The sequence below is a fragment of the Pteropus alecto genome, unplaced genomic scaffold, assembly GCF_000325575.1.
Source record: "Pteropus alecto unplaced genomic scaffold, ASM32557v1 scaffold103, whole genome shotgun sequence".
In the NCBI taxonomy this organism is placed as follows: domain Eukaryota; kingdom Metazoa; phylum Chordata; class Mammalia; order Chiroptera; family Pteropodidae; genus Pteropus; species Pteropus alecto.
Window position 1 is genome coordinate 13,761,965 of NW_006436288.1, and position 8,727 is coordinate 13,770,691.

The window sequence follows — 8,727 nt, forward strand, 5'->3', positions numbered from 1 at the left end:
GAGCACGGCCGGCCTGTCTCGCCCGCTGCCCTGCTCGCGGTGCAGGGACCGGCTCTGGCCATCCACGGACGTGCAGCTGGAGCCCGAAGGCGCCGCCTCGCCGGGTGTTTTCCTTAAAATGCTTCCCCTCACAGTGGAGGTCGCGGGTGGCGTCAGCGAGTACGCATTTTGTGCAGCTACAGGGCGGTTGGTTAGATAGGTGGGAGTTAGGAGTAGCTTCTGTTTTTAATTATTTCCTGTCGCTGGCGTGGAAAAAAAAAAAAATCTTTGTTTTGCATTTACTATTTATCGAGTTCCCTTCCTCCCCACCCCCATTATGGTGTTCCTGGCAAAACAGAAATGCCCGGCTTGCATCTCCAAGCGTCCCGCGAACGCGCCTGTGCCGGATGTTTTCTGGTCCTTAGCAATAGTTCGTTCCTAGAGGCATTTTTAAATGCGCAAATGCCTACTGGTTTTAGATGTTCTTGAGGGACGCGGATTCCCTATGCACATGTCCTTAGGGTCCTGAGTTCAGCAGCTAGCTTTCGGGGAATCATTTCAGTGAAAACAATTTATTTGTAATACTTTGAGAGCCTGTCTTCAAAATAAAAGAGAATAGCAGGCGATGTTGTATGACGTTGGGGTGTATTTTAATAGGCGAGTTACAGACCTTGTTTGGGGATTTTCTGTTTAACATGTTGGCTGTAAAAATCATTTAAGTTTTATTTAGTGTTGACATGAACGAATATTAAGGTGTTGGTTACTTCTTCCCCCCTGTACAGTGGGATTCTCTCATTCATCTAATAAAGAAAATTGCCAAGGTAAAGTATTTTTGTTTGGGAATGAAAGGACAATACTGGACCTGGAGGAGGGCTCATAAATTGGGATTCTAATTTGAAAGAAAATGGTATTTTAGGTCAGACTTAGATTCTATTTCTGTTACTTTGCACGCTTAAGAATTCAGTCAACTTGGTATGCTTTTGGGTACAGCCTTAAGTAACACAGTTTTGCACAGCAGTGTCATATCAAGCGAACGGATTAGCATGTACTTTTATTATAACTTTTATTATACTTTTAATATAAATAGAAGTGACATGCATTTTATATTAAATAATTAATAATTATGTAATGTTTCTTGACATCCCAAGGATCAAGTAAACATTGTGGAGGGACACTGATGTGTTTGGAGGTAAATGGGAACATATACAGTAAGGAAAAAATAACATCTTATTTAAAGGTAAGTATGTCACCTCTAAGGTAGCCTACTCTAATTTGTCTCTTATGGAAAAAAATTTAACTAAATGAATCCATTGATTAAAAATTAAACTGTAGGACAGAACTTGAGGAGAAATAATGTGGTTGGTTTAGCATGGAGTATTCAATTTTTCATCTTTACAAGATACGGAAGAGGAGGTTATGGTGAGGTGACTGAGGTCCAAGTTACTAAGACTGAGGTCTACTTAAGGTTATTTTCTACATGCTTTGTTTCTTATTTGATTGTATTTATTTTATTATTAGTGGCACATGGTGTTGGGGAAAGGCAGCACAACACAACTCTGAGAGAACCAGTCTGTGATATACCAACCTATAAAGCCAAAGTGATCATCTCCAGGGTTTCTGCCCTGTGTAATGATTAAGATCATGGTCCCTGCAGTCAGACTTCTGAGCTTCAGATCTTGGCTACCCCTTACTATCTATACAAACTTGGTTAAATATTTAACCTGTCTGCCTCAGTTATCTCATCTGGAAAGTGAGGTAACAGTAGTACCTACCTCATAGAATTGTTGTAGCATATTTGTAACAGCTCCTGGCACACGGTAAGTGCTCAATAAATTTTAGCTGTTATGTTAGAGGAAATATATTTTATGGCCTAAGACAACACTGTCTTAATACAAAATTCAGTTAACCTCTGAATCAATTATCAGCTTTGTGTTGATTAAACTTTTCACTGTAGATCCTGTTGTAGGTTCTGTTTTTATAAGGAAGTACCAGACACAACTCTAGTTTTTACCTGCAGGCTTATTTGAAATGAAGAATACCTCCATTAAATTCTCCACCCAAGGCAAATTTGCCCCAAAGCTTTGCTTTTCCATATTATCTCTGTGATGTGCTGGAAGCTCTCTTCCCATTTATATTATCAAAGTCTTGGGCACAATAGGAACATAAATATTTAGAGAATTGATCTAACTTACTGTTTCGAAGGTATTTATAAATTTCAAGAATTTATTTTTGTCTAGCCCGACCTCCTACACCCCCTTTTAAATCCCCGCTGGAAGCATATTCTGTGCAAAATAGACATGGAAAGCATTTAATATAAGATAAAGAGCAATTTACCAATCCTCTCTATAGAAATGCAAGTTAAAATTTATTTCGTTGTATGATAAATCTTTTCTTAAAGAAGTAATCTCGTTGACCTTGAATTCTAAATGCTTTGTTGGGAGGCAGCTATGTAATAGGTGTACTCTTTAATACCCTAAATGTGCTCATAAATTGAAGAGCAATGTTGGAGGTGGGCCTGTTGAAGTAAATGTCTCAAGTGAGACATTTGCTCATAGTTATAATAATTGCAGAGATTTAATGACAGTCACCGAGATTCTCTTGAGATGTATTAAATTACAAGACTTCATTTGTAAATAAACTTTTAACTTGTGGTTAAAATGGAAAACTGATATATAGTCCAGTTAAGTTTTGGGAAGTAAAAATCATAAGCAGATTACTGTTTTTTTAAGTCTGAAAAGAAAATTTATTGCTTTTCATAACTTAAAAGTTCATGTAGGTTGACCCTCAGGTTTGGCTAGATCCAGCATCTGAATCTGAAAAAAAGTTTTGAAGATTTGAGACACTGTCTTTGAGCTCTGCTATCTTCAGCATCGATTGACTTTGTTGTGGCGCGATCAATTCTAAGACCCACGGAGCCAATTGAGATGAATTATGAGCCGGTATTAGCTGGAGCCGGCCGGCGACTAACTCGCTACCGCTCTCTACCACGCAGAGTTCCAGGAGATCAGCCTCGAGCTCCCAAAAGAGGCAGCTTATAAAAGCCTAGCCACACCCTAGTTAACATCAAAGAAGCAAGCAGATTAACCACACCCTAGTTATTCATCAAACAAGCAATCAGATTAACCACACCCTAGTTAATTATCAAACAAGCAAGCAGATTACAGAAGCAGAAGTTGGCCGTTAGCATATCTTTGCCCAGAACCACACCCTTAATAACTTTATTCTCAGGCACATCTTCTAAATGAGTGGCCCTAGTATCTCTAGGTTTATATCTGTTGATGTAAGAACGTTCAAACCTGTAGAAAAATTTTATAAGTTTATTAGAGTTTATTTGAACCAAACCGAAGACATACCTTGAAGCAGGATCTCAACGGACTGAGAAAATGCTCTGAAGAATGGCAATTTTGCATTTCTTTCTATGCATTTGGAATCGAAACAGGAAATATAAGGATGACTACATGAACTATTCATGAATTGGGGTAACCTCCTATCTAGTAAATAGAAAGGTGCTCCAAGAAGTTGTGCAAAATTAATATAATATTGTATATCAACTATAATTGAAAAATTAAACTTAAAAAATTATGCAAAATGGAAGAATTTTATAGGAAACTGAGTGGGGCAAAGAAAGAAAACAGTTGTTTCAGTCAAGGTGCCTGACTTTGGGGTTGGGGGAAGCGGGACAGTGCTCCTTACCAGGTGGATTATTTTGCTAATGTTCAGGAAATTCCATCTTAAATTCCAGTTGCCAGAGGGACTGAAACTGCAATTAAGTCCTGGTTTGCTGTCTTGGAGGCAAGTGACCCCACCTTTGGCCTATTTGTTTTCTTTAACAATATTAGTCAGTTTTGAAATTGAGGAGTATGAATCCTCCAACTTTACTTTTTCATGATTAATTTTAGGATCAGGTTCTCAATTTCTGCAAAAAATCTGGGAGTGTTGCACTGAATCTATAAATCAATTTGGCGAGTATTGCCACTTTAACAGTATTAAACCTTCTAATCCAGGAATGTGGATTTTTTTTTTCCTTTGGTCAGTTATTTAGGTCTTCAATTTCTTTTAGCAACATTTTATAACATTGAGTATAAAATTTTCACTTTTGTTAGATTTATTCCAATGTTTTCATTCTTTTTGATACTGTAAATAGAATTTTTTCGAGAATAAATGTTTTCTAGGAATATATTTTTTGTATATTGGGCTTGTATTAGTCAAACTAGTTCTGTTAGTGTTTTAGTGGATTTCTAAGTTTTCTTATATACAAGATGATGTCACCTGCAAGTAGAGATAGTTTTACTTATTCATTTCCAGTCTGGATGTCTTTTATTTCTTTTTTGTTTTGTTTTCTTTTTTTTTTTTCTTTATTGTTTGCCTTACTTCCATGGCTAGAACCTCTAGTACAGTGTGAACAGAAGTGGCAAGAGTAGACATCCTTGTCTTATTCCTGATCTTAGAGGGAAAGCATTCAGTCTTTCACTATTAAGTCTGATGTAAGCTTGGGTTTTTTTTTTTTTTTTTTGTAGACAATTTTTATCCGTTGAGGAAGTTTCTATCTAGTTTGAGTGTTTTTTATCATGAAAGGGTATTAGATCTTAAGATGCATTTAATTTCAGTCGTTAGATGTTGACTTCATCTGCTGAGATGATTGTGTAATTTTTATCCTTTGTTCTATTGATACGTTATATAACGTTGATTTTTTATTTTTAAGTTGAACCAATCTTGCATTTCTGAGATAAGTCCCAATTGGTCATGGAATGTAATTATTTTTATATGCTGCTGTATTTGGTTTGCTAATATTTTGTTGAGGTTTTCCAATCTATATTCATTACAGATTGGTCTGTAGTTTTCTTGTGATTTCTTTTTTGATTTTGGTATTACAGTAATATTGGCCTTACAGAATTGAATTGGGAGGTAGTCCCTCTTTTATATTTTAGAAGAGTTTGTAGAATTGGTTAAAAATTTTTAATTTTTGCTGTGATTTATCAGAATGCCATCTGGGTCTATCCATTTCTTTTTGGGTAGTTTCTATTACTAGTACAATCTCTTTATAGGCCTATTTAGATTTCCTATATCTTCTTGAGTCAGTTTTGGTCACTTTCTTTCTTTCTGGGTTCTGCACACAATTCCAGTGTGTGTGTCGGGAGGAGGTTTATGCCCACACCAATAACAGGTTCTCTAGGGACAGATTTCATAGGTTGAAGGCTCAGTCCCACAAGACTGCCCTCCTCCCCACTGCAGATGCCAGTGGCAAGCGCATGTCGTTAACCTGTGCTTCTGACCCTCCGGCTCCAGATTAGAGGTTCCCACAACCCTCTGCTTGGACTTCAGGTGCTAGTTGCAAGTCCAGATTGTTACCTGTACTTCTGGCCAACTACCTATAGATCAGAGGTTTTCAAGACCTCCTCCTTGGGTTTGATTAATTTGCTAGAGTAGCTCATAGAACTCAGAAACATTTTACTTAGTAGATTACTGGTTTATTGCAAGGGATATGAATCAACAGCCAGATGGAAGAGATGCATAGAGTGAGGTATGTGGGAAAAGTCTTCTATGCCCTCTTCTGCCATGCCAACTCTCCCCAGATCGCCATATGTTCACCAGACCTGAAGCTCTGAACCCTGTCCTTTTGGGTTTTTATGGAGGCTTTATTATATTGTCGTGATTGATTAAATGAAAAGACACCTTTATTACTCATTAAAAATCCAAAGGTTTTAGGAGTCCTGTTCCAGAAACGGGTGAAGACCAAATATGGTAAGTCCAAACCTAATGTGGTCAGTAGGTTCTGCGACTTTAGGTGAAATGACTGTAATGATGAAACCAATTTTATCACAGGTTAATTGGTAAAAACAAGATTTAAGTTTCTAAGGCATCTATGTCATAGTGAAACAATGTTGTTTGAGGACCTGCTGTATATATATTTTTGTAAATTACAACATCACAGGAGGTTTGTCCTTTTCATCCAAAAGTTTTAGTGTATTGGCATACAGTTCATAGTATTCTCCTTTTTTTGATGTAAGCTTGGTAGTAATGTCCCTATTTCATTACAGATTTTAGTTATTTGAGTCTTTCTTGGTCAGGTTAGCTAAAGGTTTATCAATTTTTTTTTATCTTTTCAGAGGCCCGACTTGTGGTTTAGTTCCTTTTTATCTTTTTTTGTATTCTCTAGGCTAAAGTTTATGCCAGTAAAGGATACAGTATAAAGCCAACAGGAAAAAATTAGCATGGGCAGTCTTTAGAGGTCAGGTGCATGCTTCCCGGTTCTCCTGAAGCGGAATTTTTACTCAAAAGGCTAACCTTATAATCCAGCTCTTTGTTCTGCTTCTGTAGATAGGCTTGCTGCATAGGCCCTAAGGCAGGGTGACCTTGAAATTAACTAAAGACTCATCCTCCCTTTTGCTTGTTCTGACTAAATAACAAATGTAACTGCCTGTAACCCATAGCAACTCTAATGCTTTGTAACTCTTTGTAACTGCTTGCAACCCATAGCAAGTCCGGTACTCTGACTTCCTGAGGACAAATTAACCAATAGGCCCATGCCACTAAGCCTATAAAAAAAAGCAAGGTTGCATCTGAGCTCGAGGCCCAGATCTTCAGAGTGCTAGCTCTTCTGGGACCGCTGGCGTAATAAACCTGAGTTCTCCATCTCTCTCGGAGTGGAGTGGTGCTTGGTTTCTCCCTGGTCTGATTTTTGCAATGTTTCTACAACATTTCCTCCATAAGAATTACATGGACATGGTTTTTCTGCAGTTGCAGACTGCAGAACATGTGGAAATATGTTCTCAAAAAGAAGTATATACATTAAAAACTCTTAAGGACCCCAAAGAGCATTTGTTTATGTAGTTTACATCAGTATTCACTGCTTTAGAAACTAAATATAGGAAATTTAAAAAATTATTTCATTTAAAAGTAACAATAAATTCTTACATGTTAATACGAATATTTTCTGTAAACAATAGAAAAGTGGCTTTTTTGTATTTTTGAAAATTTCTTTAACATGTAGCTTAATAGAAAATAATTAGATTCTCTTCTGCTTCTGTGTTCAATTTCTTGCCACATGTTTTAGTTGAAATAGTTAAAAGATGTCTGTTGGGTGACAAATCTACCTCAGGTAGCTCACTGCTTCAGTATGGCCCTAAAGATTCACTGCCACAGTTTCTATCAGTTTTTACATTTTCTGTTTACATGATCATGTCATTAGACAAAGTGTTGTGCCTAGGGTGGATTAGAGCATAGGGATCGATCAGTCATTTTACAACTGATTGCCATCCCTTCTCACCCAAGAAAACTTGCATAGTTTCCCTTTGATTGCTGGGGAAGGAAAACAATAGACCCAGGGGAGTCAAGTGGTGTGGAGGTGGAAACCATTAATCAAGTTTACCCCAGGTTGTTGCCCCTATCCTCAACACAACTGCTGGCCAATGGAAGATCTTAATCTAAGGACACTTAGAAACTTTCAGCAGTTCTTGACGTTGGCAGTGGATGTCCTTGGGAGTTGTGTCCTTGGGCGAAGTCCCGAATACCTCATTCTAAAAGTTGTTTCCCATGGTTTCCTTATTAAGGGAAAGTAGAACTCTGTGTGTGTATTTTTTAGGCTTTAGTTATGGCCCTGAATTTAACTGATTGCTGGGTCCTTCATCTGTTACCTGACGCTGTTGACAGGAAGGTAAATTCTGCCCTATAGTCTCTTCTGGCATTTAAGGTTCCCCTTGCATGATTAATCCCAACCTTTAGTTATATAAAGTGTGAACTATTAACCGAGTCTAACAGAATGCCTCTGTTGGAGATTCTTGGAACCCTCTCAACAGAACCTGAGACAATCCGAGGAAACACTGGAATGTGGTGTGTAATGACAGGGGTAACCAACAGGGAATAACACTTTTATCAGATAACACTACAGAGGCATTTCAGCTTGTTTTATGCGAACTGATCAGTTTTACTCCTGGAACTTTTCTACCTCAGGAACACAGAATTGCCTCACTCGTGTTTTAATAAGTGATACTTATATTCCTAATGTAGTTTATAACCCAACAGAATACTGCATCTTACGTAGCTTATACTTTGGTAAACACTAATCGTGTACTTGAGTTGGTTGTCATAGATGTCTAGATATTTGAGACCACCCCTCTAAAGGATCATGTTTCCTTGAGGTGAGTACCTAGAGGGTTCTAAAATGAGTTGTCAGATCTCCAAGGAAGGATAAATGACTTCATGTGTACTCTGTGTTAATTCCCACTTTAGGGAATAACAACTAGAAAAGGTGGCCTGAAATTTGTCTCTGACCTCTGCTCTGGAAATAAAACAAACTACAGTTGATCCTTGAACAACATGTGTTTGAACTATGAGGATCCACTTATGCATTGATTTTTTTTTTCTAGTGGATATATAGTACTGTAAATTTATTTTCTCACGATTTTCTTAACATTTTTTCTCTAAGTTATTTTGTTGTAAGAATACAGTATATCATAGTATAACATAAAATATGTGTTAATTCTTTTATGTTAGTAAGGCTTTCAGTCAACAAACTATTGGTAGTTAAGTTTTTAAAGAGTCAAAAGCTATGCTCGGATTTTTTTTAGCATTTTATTTTATTATTTTGAAGTATAGAATACATTGGTTAGATATGTATATAGTTTATGAAACAATCACCCCGATAGCTCACGTTTTTGACTGCATGCACGTGAGTGCAGAGGATTTGTTTAAGGGTCAAGTGAAGTGTAAACTCTCTAGCCAGAATGATAGTTACATTGTTCTGAACTT

At 37.3% G+C, this 8,727-nt stretch overlaps 1 protein-coding gene across 9 annotated transcripts in view; it reads left to right on the forward strand.

Moving 5' to 3' along the window:
• The window catches only part of KIAA1551 (KIAA1551 ortholog), a 23,860-nt gene that overhangs the window by 315 nt on the left and 14,818 nt on the right, over positions 1–8,727 (forward strand). For 4 of the 9 annotated variants that reach the window (XM_015590046.2, XM_025047393.1, XM_025047392.1 and 1 more), the window contains exons 2-3: positions 762–800; positions 1,128–1,216. The exons of 1 other annotated variant lie outside the window; for it this stretch is intronic. The gene's annotated coding sequence lies outside the window, so the exon portion shown is untranslated. Of the gene's footprint in view, positions 1–63; positions 160–761; positions 801–1,127; positions 1,217–8,727 lie in introns of those variants that run through there. 4 more of the 9 variants (XM_006912723.3, XM_006912725.3, XM_015590048.2 and 1 more) reach the window with 2 other exon arrangements.